Genomic DNA, 23,210 nt, shown 5'->3' with positions numbered 1-23,210 from the left:
CAAGATTGTCTATATGATTGTTGATAAAACGTGTCAGATTGACAGCTCTGGAAATTAAAATTTGTAGTCTACAGAATGGATCAGCAATTGGTGGGAGCAAGAATCATCATCATCAGGAAACAATATTTGTTGAACTACACTTTATGTATATCATCTAGTTCAGGTATAAATCTCTGTTAACTCTCTACAATCAGAGTATTGTTACATTAAATGGAAATTTATGAATGAATATTTGAATTACCATAGATGCCCAAAATGTTTAATTTGTTTGCTTTACTGCTGGTCATGTGCTTTGCCAGTTTCTAACTTTTAGCAGACTTAGGAAGCTCTCTATTGTTTTTTCCTCAGGGAACTACTTAACTCTGGCAATACTTGGCTAGTGTCATTCACAAATACAAATAGATGCTAAAAAAACAAAACAAACAAACAAAAACGCTGCTCTGTTATACCTGCATCCTGAAACAGAGAATAAGAGTGAAGCACACAACATTTTTTCAGTGGATAAATTCACCATGTTTATTCTCTGTAGATAAGTTACATAATTGAAGACTTCTATATCCCTCTTCTGTACGTGGTTTACACTTGGTTTTCTTAAGGACTGTCTCCTTCTCTCTCTCTTTTTTAAAATTCAAATTGAGTTAGGGCCCACAAATTAGAGAAGAGTTTGAGAATATTTAAAACAGTAAAAAAGTAAGCATGTAATTATAAATCCTGTTAAAATCTAAGGGCCTCATTAACCATTGCATTTTTAAAACTCACCCCCAGTTTCCAGCTCACTGATATTTCAAAACCTTCCGTAACACACTGTCCCCATACCACACTCCCGTCTCAGCATATGTCTGCTCCTGGGCCCGTTGACCTTCCTCTGTTTTTTGGTGCCACTCTAACTTATTTATATATTCCACTGTAGGGAAATCGGTTGTTTGCGTATGTTTCTCCCATTAGACTGAGAGTTTATTGAAGGAAGGTTCTCAGTTGGTGGCATCTTTGTAAACTCATCCTGGTCGCCTCACACAGGGCCTGGCACACTCTGGATACTCTGTCAGTATGCGTAGAGTAAATATATGTGTCTTATGACAACATCTGTTCCTTCCAATCATTGCCGCCACTCATATTTCATCCTGTGTTTGTTTGCTGGACGAACTCTAAAACTTTGGATTGTTTTGAGGAATAACTTAGAAGTTTTCTCTGAACTGATATTTTCAGGTCTTGGGTGCATTGGACCTAAATCCCTTAAATAAGCAAATAGTTTTCAGGGAAGCAGGCTACCATCCAGCCCTCATTGGCAGGGTCTAAACTTCTCTAATGAGGGCTGGCTGCTATTCTGAGCCAAGAGCCCTGTCTGTCTGTTTCTGTTTAGCAGCAAAGTCCTTAATCTTCATCATTCTCAAACCCCCATTTGTTTTCCAATTTTTCTCACATTCTTAACATAAGCCAAATAAAGTAGTTCCATTTCCTGTCCATTTTAATATCATATTTTTACAGGATACTCATGGATATCAGATTTTTCTGCGTCTTTCCCACTAACTAAACCATTCTTTCTGCTTTCAATCTGTAGAGAAAAATCTTGCTCCACTGGCTTTTGATTCTGATTAAGAGTAGCCTTCTCTGTCACAGAGAACTGATAGTATGGGACAGTAGCTGGATGTGTACACAAATAACTATACTGCAGTTTTGATAAGCACAAGATGTGAAATATGTCCAAGGACCAAGGAATATAGAGGAAAGAGAGATGCTCTCTGCTTGGAGATGTCAAGGACTGACTCCAGAGTCTGTCAGACAAACCACAGGGCCAAGGGCATTTCAGAAAAGTCTGCAGCATGTGTAAAGGCCCAGAGGCATGACAGAGCATGGCATGGGCAACTGCTGGAAGTTCTGTATCTCTGAAGCATGTAGTATAACTTTGGAAGTTGTGGGAGATATGGTTACAGCATTGAAGGGGGTTCAATATGGGAGACATAGTACAATTAGATACCCGTTTTAGAAAGTTAACCCTGGCATCAAGGTAGAACCTAAATTAAAAGGAATGAGAATCATCAGTACATCCAAGTGTTCTAAAGTGAACATCAAGGCATTTAAAGATAAAATAATAGAATCACAGGGTTAAGGGATTAACCATTTTCTATCCTGGAAAAAGGAAGCTATTTTAAAGGGTTACAAATTGTGAGGATGAGTAAGAATTCTAGGGAATAACAGTGCATAGTAATGGAGATGTTGGAAATTTGAATATTGAGCACTGAGTTATGTGTACATAATTGAGAATTCTAAGGTTGTATGTGTATAATAAAAGGCTCACAGAATTAAACAGTAATATACATGAGCATCTGCGATGTGCTCTGTGCCTTGCTATATGGAAAGGATATACGTGAAGAGTAGAGAAGAAGAAAAGCTCCCTGATTTTCAGGAGTTGGGGACCAATATAAAACTGAAACAAGTTTCAAATAAGTTCTGAATTGCAGATTTTAATGTTGTGGGACTTCAGAAATATGTTAGATCAATGCCTTCGTTCTACATGCCAGATGTATAGAGTTTGGAGGAAGTGATGGTCTAGCGTGATCCCAGGGGATCACGGTAGTGAAAGTAGAAAGGATGGAGCCTAATTCATTTGTAGAATTGGAGACTGGCTGGAACATAATTGGTTTAAAATCAACAGAACATGTTGAGGAATAGCAAGGAGAAGTTGGTGTAAGGGCAGTGGAAACAGATTACAGAGACCACCTCATCACTCAAACAGGGAGATTCAGTGGTGGAGTTGGGAATTGGGAAGCCCTAAAGCTTTTGCCCTTCATGGCATGGGGGAGAGACAAAATAAAGGTGATGCAGGAAGGTTGGTCTTGGGGGAGATGTATATGATGCAGTCACAGAAGGCTCAGAGTAGCTTCCAAAAAAGAGTTACTAATCACCCAATTGCCTTCGCAACATGAGACCTCAAAGTGCTTCCTTTTGTGCCCTTCTTGTGTCTAGACACAACTTCTGTTGGCCGTTATAGTTTTTTTTGATACATTGCTCATAGCCAGAATGCAGAAGATACCCCACTTCTATGGAGAATGTGAAGATGTGAGTTTTATGCCACTACATGTAAAGATCCTGCTACTACAAGTAAAGATTCTTGCTAGTGGTTTCCTCCGATGTGACTTGAAATATTTTACTTTCTTCCTTCTCTGCTAACCTGTGTACATATTGAAAAAAAAAAAAAGGAAATCAGGAACTGTATAGTACTGAGCACAAGGTATGCGTTACACATACTTTCTGAATAATATAATACATAAAAATAAATCTATGGATAGTTAGAGAAACCTCCTCATTGTGGAGGCTGTAAACCTCTTTTTTTTTTCTGGACATTTAGCTAAATCTGCAGGTAGACATAGTAAACCCTGCTCTCCTATTCCAGCACATATTGTAACTACAAACGACTGAGGCTGATTTCCACAGCCACGTTAGAAAAGTTAGGCCTGCCGTTGAGTTCCACTTCTGTAACACTTGGCTTTCATATAACAGTTTTCAAGCTTCATTTAGTTGGTACTGAAGAGCCCACTGTTGCTATAATATGTATGGAAAAATGATTCTAGTCAGGCGCACTACATTCCTTGAGTAAATATGTGTAGTGGAAAGAAGAAACACATTAGGTCTGGTACTAGTTTGAGGCCTGGCAAATGAAATACTCTATGAGCTTCTAGTTTTAAAAAATGAATTCAATGCTGGAAACGCCAGCTTTGTGGCAGCATTGCCATGACTGGCTGCTGTTGGAGAGCTGACACAGTTCCGATAACACTGTGTTCACGTGGACCAAATCTGTGAATTTAGGAAGGAAAAAGAAGGAGCAAAGTCAAGGAGGCAATTACTGTCAATTATACCCCAAAGGCTATATGTGGAAAACATTAATAAATCACTGAAAAGTAAAGAGCTGGGAAACTGCCATTTAAGTGGAAAACTTGTATATCAGAAGTAGCAAACTAGAAGCAGGTGGTATGAATCTGGCTTGGACGTGTGTTTTGTTTGGCCTTGGTGTTTTAAAAACATAAACTTGTCTGTCTTTATGTATGGCTTGTGTTCTCTGCCTCTCCACTTCCCCCATCACGCTCTGCTGTCTTATACTATCACTCTCAATTCTTTTATGCACCTGATGTTATTCAAGTTTGCACCACCTAGAATAATTTTTTGAGGTTTTTTTTTTTTTTGGTAACAGTATTATATTGTAGTAGAAAAACTTTGAAGGCAAAAGACTTGAGTTGAAATTTGAATTAAGTGATTTGTTGACTGTGCAGTGCATGTCTTATAAACTTTATTGTTCTCTTTAAAAGAAGAGGCAAAAATAACACTACCTGCTATGCTTATCCCATAGGCTAACCCAGGCTAAATGTGGAATTACAAGTAAGATACAGTAGGAGGATATTTTTCACCCTAAGTGTGGTATGGTTAGCTATTATTTTGTTTCAAAATGAAGAACTTTGTTCCTTGAATCCTTTAATTCACAGACATTTCACGATGATTATAACCGACTTTGGGAATCATGTGTCTGGGCCCTTTCAAGTTTCTGCTCTACATATGTCATTAGATCTCAGACTTGACTGCACAATGGAATAAATGGTGGAGCTTTAAAAAATACTTATGACTTCCCCAATAATTCTGAGTTAATTGATCTGGGGGTGGTCTGGGCTCTGGAGTTGAGGCTGTTTTGTTTTTGGTTTTGTTTCTGTTTGTTTTTACACTCCCCAGTTGATTTTAATGAGTAGTCAACGCTTGAGAACTATGGCTTACACTGATTCAGTAAAAGTATCACTTAAAAGAAACATCACTGAATTATAAATTTAGCCAAAACTGATCTGGTCATTCTCAGACTATTTTGTAGTAAAACAGATATTGCTGGTTAGTTATTCCATCTTTTAATTCAGTGATTCTCAAAGTGTGGGCAGTATTAGTACCACCTGGTATAATAAGCTGACTAATGGCCCCCTAAAGATGTCCTAATCCCCGGAACTGATGAATGTTATTTTACATGGCAAAAGGGACTTTGAAGGTGTAATTAAGTTAAAAATCTTCAGATGAGTACAATAGCCTGGGTTATCCAGGTGGGCCCAGTGTAATCACAAGCATCCATATAAGAGGAGGCGGAAGAGTTCAAGTCAGAGAAAGTATGTAAGGACAGAAGGTGGGAGTCACAGAAAAGCGAAGAGGTTACTGCTAGAAGCATCGCTGGCTTTGAAGATGGAGAAAGGGGCCATAAGTCAAGGAATATAAGTGGATTCTAGGAGCTGGAAAAGGTAAGGAAATGGACCCCTGCACCCCCAAGCAATTCTGCCAACAATGATTTTAGCCCTTTGAGACCCAATTTCAAATTTCTGACCTCCCAAACTGTAAGATAACAAATTGGTATTGTTTTAAGCCACTAAGTTTGTGGTAATTTGTTATAGAAGCAATAGGAAACTGATAACCTGGAAATTCATTAAAAGTACAAATTGTCAAGGCCTCTCCTGGACCTACCATATCAGGATCTCTAGAGGGTGCGTTCAGTAATTCAGCCTTTCATGAGCTCTCCAGGTGACTCTGATGCACAGTAAAATTTGAGAACCATTGCTTTAGATTATGTTAGTTTCTTTTCTTTCTAAAATTTATGGTTTGAATGGCTTTGAAGTGGGAGAGTATGTACAAACACTCGATTTGATTACAGAAAGTTTTATGTAGGGAAATAGATTAAAAATAATCCTTTGAAGAAGGCATTTAAACTGAAGCTAGTTTGGGGAAGATTCTCAATGTCTGGCATGATCGCTAGGCTTGTAAAAATGTGTGTTTTAAGAGAGTTCTGATCTTTAGTACAGAAATTACAGACTTCAACTTAACACATTCTTATTTGGTGAGCACACAATTGATAATATCACTAGACATCCCTTCTTGTTATAGGAGGCTTTGAGGAAGAGGTAAAGTCAACCTAGGAATCCCAAATCCTATCTTCTTTTCAGTTTCAGTGCTATTCTCACAAGAAGTTTAATTTGAACCTGAAGTGGAACAGCTACCATATATTCACATGCTTTAAACGTCCATGCATTGTCAGAGAGAGTGGGGGGTGGAGAATATACATTTTAACAAAATGTTTGTAATTTCAAAATACCTTGATTGACTACCGCCCAGTGAGTGAAAACCATATGCAGTCGGTAAACGTGGAAATTCTCTGCTGCTTTGATTCTCATAATGAAAACTTCAAGCAGCCCCACATCTGTTCCCTTAGGTCTATCTAATCCCATTGTGTCTGTTTAAACTGTTGGCAAGTATGCGCATGGTTTTGAAGACTAGGCGCCTCTCTGTGGGGAGCAGCATAGAGACTACTGATTTATATCCCTAAGGCTTCTGATGTATTGAAAGCCCAAAATTTCCACTTTGACATTGAATGGTGACTAGTTTAGCTACTATAATATTACCAATCCGGCAGCTCTTGAAACTGTCTGTATGTGAACTTTTCATTTGACCCAACTGGGTACTCTACATTTGTCACTTGAACCTAAGAACGATCTTCTAAAAACGTTGAAGTCACTTCTCCTTCTGTTATTTATAGCATGGCCGGTAATTTCTTCGTCAAACTACTTAACTGTATTTTATCATACTTTTAAAAATATGGTATGAGGATCTAAAGTTCAGGGAAGTATAACAATCAGTTGAAAAATACTAACCAGACAAGTAATCATACAGTCTTGTGTCACCTGACATGCAGTGAACAAGCTGATGAATGAGTCAGGATTTAAATGGTAATTATCATTCATCATTATAATAGACTTATTAATTCATAAATTCTTGGTAAGCCAATTTTCTATAAAAAGGTTAATAATAAAAGTGGAAAAGAAAAAAAATAGCCTCAATGTGATAAAAAATGTAAGAGCTAAAATATCTTTACTGCCACATATCCCTCCTAATTATCCAGTAGTTTTATATTAAATGTTTCTTAATACAAGACTATATTTTCTCAGTATTTTGAAAGAACAGAAAGTACAATTTCTTCTATTACTCACCCCCTCACACTCCCCTATATGAACCAGCATAAATATAATAACCAAACTGAGATAATATTTGAATGCTCTAAATTATAATATAATCCCAAATAAACTGAGATGGTTTTAAACAGTGATTCTTATTAATTAGTAAATGTCAAGGTATCACATTTCAAGTTGTTTACTGGACTAAATCTTGCATTCCACACAGTAGCAGTATACATATATCTGCTTCAGATTTATGTGGATAAAAATGACAAATTGAGCCAAACATAAGCATGATTAAGTTTTCTTTAGTTTGAAAATGCCAATCAGCCATCTTGAAATCAATTTCAACAATACCAGTAAAGCATTTTTGTTGCACTCCATCCCTTAATAGAGCTACAAAAGGAAATGCAACAACTGCAGAAGAAAAAAAATAAGATCAGCTCTAAAAGCTGCTAAAGTTTAATCCTCTAAAGTCAAAGATAAAACTTACTGAAATTATTTCTTAAAATTCTTTAAACAGTCATTTGAAATTGTTACTGTTGATTATATTCAGAGAAATAGAACAGATTCTATTTGCATAACTTTTGCTCTCAGTTTGGAACATGAACAACAAAATGCCATGATTAATGATTTTTACTGTTCTTTTCGTTTTCCTGGAGATAGTTGGCATAAAAATGGGCTATCAACCGTGTCAAATTGAAGTAAGTAGGAATAAAATAAATCAAAATCCTTAAGTTGAGTCAACTATAGAGTCAGAATATGATACTCCACTGGACAAATTTGCATCCAATTTTGGGGGGAAATTTTTGGTCATCAAAATAAGTGCATTTCCCATTAAGTTGGCAATAAAGCTTGAGGGAGAAAGATCACATTGTTTACTGTAAAACTGATACTATAAAGATTATATGAGATCACATGTATAGATACAGATATGTAAACTGTAATGGGATTTCAAATAACAGAATAATTATGAATTTCAAATTTTCCTTTATATGCAATAAAAGTTAATAGTACAGTAAAGATCCAAATCTCTAGGCCATAGGCAGATAACCTGCTGTTAACATTAGTGATTGGAATTTTGTTTAAATAATAGCTATATAATTAGGACCACATTGCCTGACAAACGTTTGGCACATACAGCTTCCAAGGTTTCATACACCTTGGAAAGAAAGAAGGAAACATCTAACAAAAGTTGATAATAGCCAAAACAACATGGAACAATAAGACCTCCCTCCCTCCCTCCATCCCTTCCTTCCTTCATTCCTTCATTCCTTCATTCCTTCATTCCTTCCATTCTTTATTTTTTTGTTTTTATGTTGGAGAATATGTGTGTTAGGTGAGCTCTCTGATGTCTTGCCTTGAGGCTCATTTTATGCTTCTAAAACTGAATAATGGGATGACACATCAGACTGCAGTGGGGAATTTTCCTTTGTAATCAGAGTTCTGAGGAGATATGTTATACTGTATCGTGTTAGAAAAATTAAACAGGTCATCCATGCCTTTCCTGACTATTCTGTTCTTCTCCCTTAGTGGGCAAGAGTAGAATTTCCTGAGGAAGGATGCTCTCTGTCAGGCAGACAACCCAATGCCCAGCCAAAATAAATTAATAAATAGACTAGTTCGTTAATTAATTAATTTAAAATAAAGAAATAAATCAAAGGCTCAACTTTGCCACTTTATCACAGACTGCCTTTGAACCTTAAACACCAGGCTGTGGCTGGGGATCTCAAGCCCTCTTTAGGTGGTTTACCAAGAGCTGCTTCTGTAACACTAGGCCTGACGATAAATGTTATGTGGCTGGTTAGAGATTGAAAAGTCATCAAGCTATAAAAGTCTGTGTTGTTGCTGAGACTCCAGAGGGCTAAGTAGTGTTGGATAATAAACTCAAGTTGTATGAGAATCGGAACATTACAGACAAAGCATTACAACATGAAATTCGTAGTTTATTTGAATCAACACATATATGATTAATAACAAAATAACCTCTCTCCTGAGTGTTACTTTGTTTCTATAAACATCCTATAGACCTTTGGAATCATTCTTATGTAGAAAGTTCATAGGTGTGATGTACACAATTTGTTGTTTGTGCTGGTGTTAGAACTGTTGACCTGTTACTTATTCTCATCATATCTTCCATGTAACATTTTTGCAAATATAAATGTAAAGTTCATGTATTCTCAAAATTGTTAAAATATATTGAATACATTATCTTTCTTCCTGCGACTTCCAATTTCAGGTGTTGTTTTCAGTTTTCTAAAGTGGCAGTTTGTTATTTATTTACTCAACTAAGTCCCTGAAAAAGATCTGAAAGTTCTGACTGCTGGGTTTGTGTGTGTGTGTGTGTGTGTGTGTGTGTAGAATAACAGAAGTGCTCATCAAGAGAGGGAAATGCATTTGCACTGTAAGCACAATTCCTCGAATTCTGCCTTCCATCTAGAGACCGAAGCAATCAATCATGACTGACATGATGAGATGCAAAGAGTAGAGATGGCAGGACATGATCACCTACAGAAACTGTTATATTTATCCCATCTGTAACTCATTCATTGTTGCTCCAGTTTTCCTAACATTCTCCCACTCACCTCTGAAAAACTGGCAGAAGATTTGGATGGGTTTATTTTTATGACCTCGTGCTTTCATTCTATTCAATATTTTTGGGGAAATACCAACTCTCATGCTGACTTCTTTCATTAAATATATATTTTAAAAATATACATACTCTGAAAACTGAGAATTCTATATTTATCTAACTAGTTGATTTAGTGCGTAAGATACCTAATCTCCTAGCACTTAACAGCCAGCCACCCCATCAGGTTCCTTGGAAAAGAGAGCATGCTTATCGTGGTAACAATGAAACACTGTTTTTAGGATAGATTTCCTCTCATCTGCCAGCATAGCACATGAAATCCCAAACTAAACTGTTGGGACACATCCTTCTAGCTCCCTCACTCTTAGTTACTTCTCTCTGTGCTGACTTCTGGGGTCCTCATGAAAGAGTACAACCAGAATGCCCACTCTCCAACCTGGTTTTGACTCTCTTCCTGGGAGAAATCAAATGATAATGATTTCTTCTGCTACCAAAGGAATTTCAGAGTTCTGGGAGAAAGTCGGCCTCAAGATGGAGAGAAATGGACAAATATTCCTCAGCCGTTGTTTTTTGCTCACAACGATCTCCCTTTGCCTTACAATACATACATTAGCTAGTATGTGTTATGGAATACTGAAGCAGTTATTTGGAACTTACAACACTGCCTTTATACCTAAGCATATTTTATACATACTTTATGTTTTGGCAAACAGTATTTAAGCATTTCCATGTAAAAGGGCATTCCTTTGTTCTCTTTATGCCTTCACAGCACACAAAATTTCTGTTTTTCTTTCTCTGTAGACACGCAAACTTACACACACACATGCACACTCATGCATGGCACAATCAGCGAAGCAAATTTGGCAGATAAAAAACTTGGCATTAAAGAGCACAGTGTGCACAATTAAATGCATATAACATGTGGATTATCTTATAATGCCCAATTCTGACATTTAAAATTTCACATTAAACTTCCCTGTTTAGGATATCGTCTCCATGCAAGCAAGAATTATTTATTTGCATATTGACCACCATATTCCCAATGATTGGCACATAGTAGGCACACATTAAATATTTGTTGAATAAATTAGAAATATACCTTTAACCCTGAAACTTCATCAAATAAGAAAAAGATAATTTGTAATAGAAAAGCTATGACATGATTTGTGATTAGTAATTCATGAAGAGTGCGTAATGTTGATTCACAGGGAATACAAGTTTTCGTGTGGGTTCCTGACAACCTTTCAACCTTGAAAATTATTTTAAACAGAAATTTGGTCTAAAGTTGAGAAACAGGGATTCAATATAGAGTTTCTGTTTGCAGGGAGATGGTCTTCTTGCAGATCTAATATGGAGCTGGCACACAGGTATATCTATACCAGGTATACAGATACTGAAATATTTCCATACTGGCTGATAACTATTATAAATGCTCAGCCTCAAATACTTTCTGTAGCTCCAGGCGTTTCAGTCTCCTTAAGAATTCTCTGGGCCTTCCTGCAATCCCACAAAGAAAGAGTTAGTGCCCAGTATAGCAGGGGGCCTTCTGTACTGTGGTCAGAGATCATTCTGAATGACCAGTGCCTCTGCTGTACTGCTTGCTAAATATTTTGAATATCATCTCTGTTTTCCTGTTAGAGTTCTGGCAGGAAGCCAGTCCTTGCCATTCTCTCAAAAGTTTCATGAGAGGTGTAAAGTTGTCCTACCCACTGTGCAGAAGATCATTTAAAGGTTTGTAGAAAATGAATGAAAGAATGTGTAACTTTAATAGAGATCAACAGCATAGAACAAAGAGGCATGAGACGGGTAGCACTTCAGAGAGAACCGATATAGAGTAGAAGTCAGGGAACAGAGATAAGAGAGTAATGCCTTGTCTTGGGCTACAAGGCAAGTGGAGAACAGAACAGCTTGACTGAATAATGATGGGAAGAAACTGAGGAGGGAGTTCAGAGACTGGACAAATGAATCTAGCTGCAGTGGTGCCTCTGTGGGCACCCAGGCAGGCTAATGCTGGCATGGTGCACATATGTGTCAGTCAAAGACATAGACATGAAATCTATCAATCTAATGGGTAAGTGGGGTAGCAGAAATCCAGGCAGTAACACGAAGTAAGGCAGTCTTGGTAAGCCTGTTGGCTAAATACGGAATAGATGTTGATACCGGAAGTTGAGAAACGAAGGGAGCTGGGGAAAAAAGGTTCTTGTGGCAGGATTGTATGTGTTTCATGACTCATTAAGCTAGCCAGAATTAGTGAAGCACCTTATGGATTTCAGCTTTTAAACTCAAAGTGAGGCAATCACTTGAGGTTACTCCCCTTCTTAAAACTTATTTTTCCTTTGATTTCTTCTATCTCTATACTTTTGACTTCATAACTTTGTCTCTCATTTATACCTCCAGTCCCCTCTGTCATATACCCACTAGCAGTACTCTTCACCCCAAAGTCCTGATAAGTTGCTCTTTTCAAGTGGAAAGACCTACGGTAGCCTCAATCTTTTTTTTTTTTTAATTTATTTAATTAATTAATTAACTTATTTATTTATTTTTGGCTGCATTGGGTCTTCGTTGCTGTGCGCGGGCTTTCTCTAGTTGTGGCGAGTGGGGGCTACTCTTCGTTGTGGTGCACGGGCTTCTCATTTTGGTGGCTTCTCCTGTTGCAGAGCACAGGGTCTAGGCATGCGGGCTTCAGGAGTTGTGGCTCGCGGGCTCTAGAGTGCAGGCTCAGTAGTCATGGCGCACGGGCTTAGTTGCTCCGCGGCATGTGGGATCTTTCCAGACCAGGGCTCGAACTCGTGTCCCCTGCATTGGCAGGTGGATTCTTAACCACTGCACCACCAGGGAAGCCCAGTAGCCTCAATCTTAATGAATACAGCCTTTACCCTGGCCACAAAGCCAGCAACCGGCTGAGCACTGGCCCTCCCCTTGGGTAAAGATGCAGGAATTTTTACATGAACCAGTTAAGCAGAGGAAGAGGACACAGAATTAGTCCAAATGTAAAACCAAAGTAAAAGATAGATAAACTGAGGCAGAAGCCCTAATTTTTATAGTCTGGACCAAATCAGAAAGCATGTAATCAATGGCGCCACTCAGAGGGCTCATTATCTGGTAGTGGTTTTATGAGAGATAACTTGTAGGTCATGTGGACTGGTAATGCTGTGGGTTCTGGTCAGCTTCTACAAGGGTCAGCTGGGCCTGCAGCTGGTAATCATCCATGACCCTGTCTGCTGCATGCTGAAGAATGCAAAATCAGTTGACTTCTCAGGAGAAGGAAGCCATACACACACATGACAGCATAGTGCATGAAGGGGGTAAATAGTGTACACAAAAAGAAGGATGACATATATAGCAAGAAGGAGAATATCTTGAATAGATACTGACCACTAGACATAATGAGAGAGAGTCAGTAAACTTCTTGTCACACACATAAGAACAAGAAAGCCGTTGGGAATACAGGACTAAAATATTGGCTGAGCCAATTCCTGGCAAGAGAATTATTACCAACTCCCTATTGAGGAAGAATTGGTAATAAATACTAAACTCATACACCTGTAGTGTAAGTTTAACTCATAATTCATACATAACTTAATCTAGTTAATATTTTATAAGTTTTCTCATACAATGATCACATTATTCTTAAAGAACTTTCTGGATTCAAAAACCCAATTAAAGAGATTGGTTCAAGATGGCAGAGTGGAAGAACGTGCGCTCACTCCCTCTTGTGAGAGCACTGGAATCACAACTAACTGCTGAACAATCATTGACGGGAAGACACTGGAACTCACCAAAAAATATACTCCACATCCAAAGACAAAGGAGAAGCCACAATGAGATGGTAGGAGGGGAGCAATCACAATAAAATCAAATCCCATAACTGCTGGGTGGGTGACTCACAAACTGGAGAACACTTAAACCACAGAAGTCCACCCACTGGAGTGAAGGTTCTGAGCCCCATGTCAGGCTTCCCAACCTGGGGGTCTCACAGTGGGAGGAGGAATTCCTAGAGAATCAGACTTTGAAGGCTAGCAGGATTTGATTGCAGGACTTAGACAGGACTGGGGAAACAGAGACTCCAATCTTGGAGGGTACACACAAAGTAGTGTGTGCATTGGGACCCAGGGGAAGGAGCAGTGACCCCATAGGAGACTGAACCAGACCTACCTGCTAGTGTTGGAGAGTCTCCTGCAGAGGCAGGGGTGGCTGTGGCTCACCGTGAGGACAAGGACACTGGGAGCAGAAGTTCTGGGAAGTACTCCTTGGTGCAAGCCCTCCCAGAGTCTGCCATTAGCCCCACCAAAGAGCCTGGTAGGCTCCAATGTTGGGTCACCTCAGGCCAAACAACCAACAAGGAGGGAACCCAGCCCCACCCATCAGCAGACAAGCCGATTAAAGTTTTACTGAGCTCTGCCCACCAGAACAACAGCCAGCTCTACCCACCACCAGTCCCTCCCATCAGGAAACTTGCACAAGCCTTTTAGATAGCCTCATCCACCAGAGGGCAGACAGCAGAAGCAAGAAGAACTACAATCCTGTAGCCTGTGGAACAAAAACCACATTCACAGAAAGATAGACAAGATGAAAAGGCAGAGGGCTATGTAGCAGATGAAGGAACAAGATAAAACCCCAGAAAAACAACAAAATGAAGTGGAGATAGGCAACCTTCCAGAAAAAGAATTCAGAATAATGATAGTGAAGATGATCCAGGACCTCGGAAAAAGAATGGAGGCAAAGATCGAGAAGATGCAAGAAATGTTTAACAAAGACCTAGAAGAATTAAAGAACAAAAACCTAGAAGATTTAAAGAACAAACAAACAGAGATGAACAATACAGTAAATGAAATGAATAATACACTGGAAGGAATCAATAGCAGAAAAACTGAGGCAGAAGAATGGATAAGTGACCTGGAAGACAGAATGGTGGAATTCACTGCCATGGAACAGAATAAAGAAGAAAGAATGCAAAGAAATGAAGACAGCCTAAGAGACCTCTGGGACAACATTAAACGCAACAACATTCACATTATAGGGGTCCCAGAAGGAGAAGAGAGAAAGAAAGGACCCGAGAATATATTTGAAGAGATTATAGTCAAAAACTACCCTAACATGGGAAAGGAAATAGCCACCCAAGTCCAGGAAGCACAGAGAGTCCCAGGCAGGATAAACCCAAAGAGAAACATGCCGAGACACATAGTAATCAAATTGACAAAAATTAAAGACAAAGAAAAATTATTGAAAGCAGCAAGGGAAAAACGACAAATAACATACAGGGGAACTCCCATAAGGTTAACAGCTGATTTCTCAGCAGAAACTCTACAAGCCAGAAGGGAGTGGCATGATAAAGTGATGAAAGGGAAGAACTACAACCAAGATTACTCTACCCCATAAGGATCTCATTCAGATTCGATGGAGAAATCAAAAGCTTTACAGACAAGCAAACGCTAAGAGAATTCAGCACCACCAAACCAGCTCTACAACAAATGCTAAAGGAACTCCTCTAAGTGGGAAATGCTAAAGGAACTCCTCTATGTTTCCCCTCTAAGTGGGAAACATAAGAAAAGAAAAGGACCTACAAAAACAAACCCATAACAATTAAGAAAATGGTAATAGGAACTTACATATCGATAATTACCTTAAATGTTAATGGATTAAATGTTCCAACCAAAAGACACAGGCTCGCTGAATGGATACAAAAACAAGACCCATATATATGCTGTCTACAAGAGACCCACTTCAGACCTAGGGACATATACAGACAAAGTGAGGGGTTGGAAAAAAATATTGCATGCAAATGGAAATCAAAAGAAAGCTGGAGTAACAATACTCATATCAGATAAAGTAGACTTTAAAATAAAGACTGTTACAAGAGACAGAGAAGGACACTACCTAATGATCAAAGGATCAATCCAAGAAGAAGATATAACAATCGTAAATATTTATGCACCCAACATAGGAGCACCTCAATACATAAGGCAATTGCCAACAGCTATAAAAGAGGAAATTGACAGTAACACAATAATAGTGGGGTACTTTAACACCTCACACCAATGGACAGATCATCCAAACAGAAAATTAATAAGGAAACAGAAGCTTTAAATGACACACTAGACCATATAGATTTAATTGATATTTATAGGACATTCCATCCAAAAACAGCAGATTACACTTTCTTCTCAAGTGCGCATGGAACATTCTCCAGGATAGATCACATCTTGGGTCACAAATCAAGCCTCGGTAAATTTAAGAAAATTGAAATCATATCAAGCATCTTTTCTGACCACAACGCTATGAGATTAGAAATGAATTACAGGGAAAAAAACGTAAAAAACACAAATAAATGGAAGCTGAACAATACGTTACTAAATAACCAAGAGATCACTGAAGAAATCAAAGAGGAAATCAAAAAATACCTAGAGACAAATTACAATGAAAACACGACGATACAAAATCTATGGGATGCAGCAAAAGCAGTTCTAAGAGGGAAGTTTGTAGCAATACAAGCCTACCTCAAGAAACAAGAAAAATCTTAAATAAACAATCTAAACTTACACTTAAAGGAATTAGAGAAAGAAGAACAAACAAAAGCCAAAGTTAGTAGAAGGAAAGAAATCATAAAGATCAGAGCAGAAGTAAATGAAATAGAAACAAAGAGAACAATAACAAAGATCAATAAAACTAAAAGCTGGTTCTTTGAGAAGATAAACAAAATTGATAAACCATTAGCCAAACTCATCAAGAAAAAGAGGGAGAGGACTCAAATCAATAAAATTAGAAATGAAAAAGGAGAAGTTAAAACAGACACCGCAGAAATACAAAGCATCCTAAGAGACTATCACAAGCAACTCTATGCCACTAAAATGGACAACCTGGAAGAAATGGACAAATTCTTAGAAAGGTATAACCTTCCAAGCCTGAACCAGGAAGAAACAGAAAATATGAACAGCCCAATCACAAGTAATGAAATTGTAAATGTGATTAAAAATCTTCCAACAAACAAAAGTCCAGGACCAGATGCCTTCACAGGTGAATTCTATCAAACATTTAGAGAAGAGCTAACATCCATCCTTCTCAAACTCTTCCAAAAAATTGCAGAGGGAGTAACACTCCCAAACTCATTCTATGAGGCCACCATCACCCTGATACCAAAACCAGACAAAGATACTACAAAAAAAGAAAATTACAGACCAATATCACTGATGAATATAGATGCAAAAATCCTCAACAAAATACCAGTAAACAGAATCCAACAACACATTAAAAGGATCATATACCATGATCAAGTGGGATTTATCCCAGTGATGCAAGTATTCTTCAATATATGCAAATCAATCAATGTGATACACCATATTAACAAACTGAAGAATAAAAACCATATGATCAACTCAATAGATGCAGAAAGAGCTTTTGACAAAATTCAACACCCATTTATGATCAAAAAAAAAACCTCCAGGAAGTGAGCATAGAGGGAACCTACCTCAACATAATAAAGGTCACATATGACAAACCCACAGCAGACATCATTCTCAATGGTGAAAAACTGAAAGCATTTCCTCTAAGATCAGGAACAAGACAAGGATGTCCACTCTTGCCACTATTATTCAACATAGTTTTGGAAGTCCTAGGCACAGCAAGCAGAGAAGAAAAAGAAAAGGAATACAAATTGGAAAAGCAGAAGGAAAACTGTCACTGTTTGCAGATGACATGATACTATACATAGAGAATCCTAAAGATGCCACCAGAAAACTACTAGAGCTTATCAATGAATTTGGTAAAGTTGCAGGATACAAAATTAATGCACAGAAATCTCTCACATTCCTATACACTAATGATGAAAAATCTGAAAGAGAAATTAAGGAAACACTCCCATTTACCATTGCAACAAAAAGAATGAAATACCTAGGAATAAACCTACCTAGGGAGACCAAAGACCTGTATGCAGAAAACTGTAAGACACTGATGAAAGAAATTAAAGATACCAACAGATGGAGAGATATACAATGTTCTTGGATTGGAAGAATCAATATTGTGAAAATGTCTATACTACCCAAAGGAATCTACAGATTCAGTGCAATCCCTATCAAATCACCAGTGGCATTTTTTACAGAACTAGAACAAAAAATCTTAAAATTTGTATGGAGACACAAAAACCCCGAATAGCCAAAGCAGTCTTCAGGGAAAAAAAACGTAGCTCGAGGAATCAGACTACCTGACTTCACACTGTACTACAAAGCTACAGTAATCAAGACAATATGGTAGTGGCCCAAAAACAGAAGTATAGATCAATGGAACAGGATAGAAAGCCCAGAGGTAAACCCACGCACCTATGGTCAACTAATCTATGACAAAGGAGGCAGGGATATACAATGGAGAAAAGACAGTCTCTTCAATAAGTGGTGCTGGGAAAACTGGACAGCTACATGTAAAAGAATGAAATTAGAACACTCCCTAACACCATACACAAAAGTAAACTCAAAATGGATTAAAGACCTAAATGTAAGGCCAGACACTATCAAACTCTTAGAGGAAAACATATGAAGAACACTCTATGACATACATCACAGCAAGATTCTTTTTGACCCACCTCCTAGAGAAATGGAAATAAAAACACAAATAAACAAATGGGACCTAATGAAACTTAAAAGCTTTTGCACAGCAAAGGAAACCATAAACAAGATGAAAAGACAACCCGCAGAATGGGAGAAAATATTTGCAAACAAATCAACGGACAAAGGATTAATCTCCAAAATATATAAACAGCTCATGCAGCCCAGTGTTAAACAAACAAACAACCCAATCAAAAAATGGGCAGAAGACCTAAATAGACGTTTCTCCAAAGAAGACATACAGATGGCCAAGAAGCACATGAAAAGCTGCTCAACATCACTGATTATTAGAGAAATGAAAATCAAAACTACAATGAGGTATCACCTCACACCAGTTAGAATGGGCATCATCAGAAAATCTACAAACAACAAATGCTGGAGAGGGTGTGGAGAAAAGGGAACCCTCTTGCACTGTTGATGGGAATGTAAATTGATACAGCCGCTATGGAGAACAGTATGGAGGTTCCTTAAAAAACTAAAAATAGAATTTCCATATGATCCAGCAATCCCACTACTGTACATATACCCAGAGAAAACCATAATTCAAAAAGACACATGCACCCCAATGTTCATTGCAGCACTATTTACAATAGCCAGGTCATGGAACCAACACTGAATGTTTTTAGTAGCAATATTATTCATTTATGAAATAAATGTGGATTCAATTAATAAGCTATATTCATACTCAGTCTGTCAAATTCCTGTTTTTAAACAGTTGGGTTCACTGAGCAAGCTAATTTAATGCCTTACTAAAAAGAAAAGAGAATGGTCATTCTCTCTAGTTAAAGATACATGTGGATAGAATTTAAGCAAGTAAGTCTTTTCTCTGTGGAATACAAAAATATAACTGAGTATGTATTTTAAACACATATACACAATGGAAGAAATCAAACTAAATGTGTGTGTTTAACCTCTTCAACTTTCTGAATATTGGATGTGGTGAGATTGGGTATGACAGTCAGGTAGCTAAGTTGAAAGTTTTCTCTTTGTATATGTTTTTTTTACCCTTCTCTGTTCAGAATCTAAATAGAAACAGATGACTTCTTCAGCGGTATTTAGCCATTTTTCTTCAAAAAAATCTGTGAATTTCACAAAGATGAATTAAATGATTGATTGTGCCAATAATCATTAAAAAATGAGGCTGGAAAAATTAAACCATGTTTGCTACTGAATGTTCAGTTATATCTGCTTCTCATTCTTGTTTCACATATGATCATCATTTGGAATAATAATAACCATACACCCAAAGAAACGAGGGCAAAGAAGAGTGCATTATCGTATTTTCTATTGTATATTTAATACATTTACTTTTTGTGCAACAATATAGTTTAAGTTTCTTCTAAAAACAGAGACTAGTAGAGATGCTATAATTATCATCCTTTATTTATGCCAGATAGCCAAGGAAAATTAAATTTTATTCCTAATTACCTTGATTCTTGAGAAAGATTTTGTGAGAGTGTTGTAGGAATTTGTACAATCTTATTCTTGTACTTTTATCCTTACCAGGTAGGGTGGAAACAATGGACATATCATAGGCTCTACATAACTTTCAATTCTCATCTGACATCTTAGCCTGATAATCACCAGTGGTGCTCATGGGGACATATGTATATGTGTAACTGCTTCACTTTGTTATAAAGCAGAAACTAACACACCATTGTAAAGCAATTATACTCCAATAAGGATGTTTAAAAAAAAAAAAAAAGAGGTAGACAGCTTGGGCCTTTCTATCTCCCTGGCCTATCCTTTTAGCATTTTTTTCTTTCTTTTCATTTCTTCAGAACCCACTGTTAATAAATGGTTCCATCCTGAAGTCAATTAAACACTAGAGATTTAACAGGCTATCTCATTCAAGAATTAATTGCATTCACACTTGTTTTGATGGGGAAAAAAGCTTATTTCATGGGATAACTTCTATGATAAAAATTCAGGCACTATGGATCATGGAACAGGAAGAAAGGGAATATTGGTAAAGAGATCTCCTTACTGTCACTGTAAAAAAAAAAACAAAAAACCTCTTGCTTCATCCTTAAGACATTGCTGAAAGGTGTGTGTCCTTGTGTCTGTGTGTGTGTGTGAGTGAGAGAGAGAGAGAGACCCCCATATTATCCCTAGCAATAAAAATAACCAAAATCCTGTAAACACACTCATAAATCTCTAAAGGGATTTCTTATATCAGCCATAATTTTGAGTGTTGCATGAATAAAATGATCATACCCAGATGTGCAAGAAATGACAACTGTACTTTGTAAGGACTGACAACCAGGACTAGGCAATGGCATTCAAACCAATGAGTAATCAGAATAGTTGACAGCCGTTCTTCAAGACTCAAATTTCTGATGGGGCACAACACTTGGACAAACAGTTGTTAATGAACTATGGTCCTATGATAATCAATTTATGATCCCTGAAATTTTGGGACATGCCAGTACTTACCAGAATATGCTTTATAAGCTGTATAATTTTCATTAGAAAATAATCTGCAAAAGGATATCTGAAGCTATAACTACATGATTAATTTTTTGCCACTAGAAATATCAATCACTAAATAGCAAACATTTTCCTCAGAGCTACTAGAGACATTAAATCAATATGTAAAATGCCAACAAGACATTACAAAATACATTCCCTGCACTGTCAAAGAGCATTCTCCGGAATATTCACACTGTAGAATGTTACAGCCTACCAAGAATGCCACCATCCGAGCAAGCAATGAGTCACCATCTATAAAAATTCAGAACTTGCTTAAATCTGGAAGTTTTACTACTGTGGCAAGGAAGTTAACAGACCAGAAAAATGCAGAGAATCTGAGGTATTGCACTAAGTCGTCTCATTAATTGTCCAGTGGTCCACATCATTAAATAAGAAGTGTTGGGGGGAAAAGAAAACAAAGGCAGCAAGCAGGAGGGATCAAGTAACCAAGGCCAGCCCTTCAGCTATTTATTTGCCTCATATCTCTTTCCCACTGTCCTTCTGACACCCTCCTCACTCTGATGCCCTTCTTCCTGACTTCCTAGATTCAAAAAGTATATTTTGTCCCACAATTTTCTCTACCCTTTGCTCTTGCATTAAAACTAACCTCTTTCCTATCCTATATTCTATTAAACTGTATTCTTTGGAAGATAGTTTCTTTCATTGACTTAAATATTTTAAAAATATCTCCTGCCACCAAATGATGCGATAGGTGCTGGTGATACAAAGATGAAGGTGAAAACAGTTCCCTTCATCAAGGAGCTTTCTGTCTAGATGAAAATACTCCTGCAAAAGGGCTAAAAATATATTATTTGTAAGGTCTGGGTAGGTTTTCGTTTTAATAGAGTACTCCTATATACAACTGATAACCTAAAAAAGGTAGTTTTAATGGAAAGAATTTTAGATACTGCCTGAGGAGTGGGGAGGTAGTTTGGGTGTGGATAAGAATATGAAAAAGACCTTTAAGTAATAGTCACACAACACGTTGGCTCATTCAACATTGCTTTCATGAAAAAGCAACACCATTACTAAGTAAATATAATACCTGTTGAATATTAAGATTACTTGATCACTGTGGAATATTAATGTATGTTTATCCTGCAAGTCCTACCCTGGTAAAGTCAAGCTTGTTATGTTGAGAATTGAGTCTCATTGTAAAGTGATGTCATTCCCATTGTTATTCACCTCTGTAAGGGTGAATAACACCCTTACCTCTGTAACAAACACCCTTACCACTTGGCCCTCACCTCTATAAGGGCCAAGTGAAGGAAGATCCAAAGATAGAGATGAGTGCTTCTCAAATAGGTGACTTTGCCCTCAAAGGGACTTTTCACAATGTCTGGAGACATTTTTGGTTGTCAGAACTGGGGGAAGTGCTAGTGGCATCTAGTGCATAGAGACCAGGGGTTGCTGCAAAGCTTTCTGCAATGCACTGGACAGTCCCCCACAACTGAGAACTATCCAGCCCCAAATATCAATAGCTAAGGTTGAGAAATCCGCATATAAAGGGTATTGTGTCATCTCTTTTCATAAAGTTATCATCTCTTTTCCTTTCTGAGATCCCTCCCTCCTGCAACCCCCTTGGGCTAGGGGCAAACTCACCGTGATAGGATTAAAAATGTGATACTGTCACAACCTTATCTAAAAGCATTCAGTGCATTCCTCAAACTTGAGTGAGCATTAAAATATCTGGGATACTTCTTTAAATACATATTCCCGAGTCTACTTCTGGAGATTCTTAGTAGGTTTAGAATAGGAGTCAGGAATCTTAGTTTTTCAGGTGATTCTGGTGTGAACGATTGGAAGGCCATACAAAAGGAAACGCTGATCTGTTGGATAAAACCCAGGTTCTTTAACGTTTGATCAGGCCTCCACTATGATCCAATCCATGCCTATTTCTTCTGATACATACCTTGTCCCTCTCCTCTCATAATCTCTGTTCCAGCAGTACTGATCTACTTGAAGTTCACTGAAACATTGTACTGTTTCATGAATTCCCCACCATTAATATGTTTCTTCTGCCTGGATTCCCTTTCCTTCTTTGTCCTACTTGTGTTGGTAAATGTTGAGTGGCTGTTCAAAAAAATAGAAGAATTCCCTGATTTGTAGTATTTGCCAATTTCTACGGTATAAATATTCCCACCATGGCCAATTTCAAGCTACCGATGTGACATTTCTGAAAACTGAGCTGGAAGGAAATATGCACAATCAGCTCTTGAGAACTGGTGTGAGCTTAACTCCAGCACAACATTGCAAGTAATTGTTATCTTCTATCCTTCCTCATAGCCTTTCACAATAACTCAAGACTGTTTCTTGCACGTTTAATATTGCAATTATTCTTTCACTCGTATTTCTCAACATGAACATTACTAACTAGACTGAGTTCTTCGAGATGAAGTCCTATGGTAATAAAAATTGTGTTTCGCTAGAGTACATTTTAACTCAAATGTTTCTGTATTTATGGTTTTTGGGGTATGTTTTCCTTTTATATACCAACTTATTAAGTAAAGTGTTAAAATCTTTTAAGTATTTTCTAAGTTTCAGCTTCAGTCATGCTAAAGTATATCAAGCCAAAGGGTTTTTGTTCATGCC

This window comes from Eubalaena glacialis, chromosome 8 (assembly GCF_028564815.1).
Source record: "Eubalaena glacialis isolate mEubGla1 chromosome 8, mEubGla1.1.hap2.+ XY, whole genome shotgun sequence".
In the NCBI taxonomy this organism is placed as follows: domain Eukaryota; kingdom Metazoa; phylum Chordata; class Mammalia; order Artiodactyla; family Balaenidae; genus Eubalaena; species Eubalaena glacialis.
The sequence above is the reverse complement of the archived record's forward strand: the minus strand, read 5'-3'. Positions refer to the sequence as shown.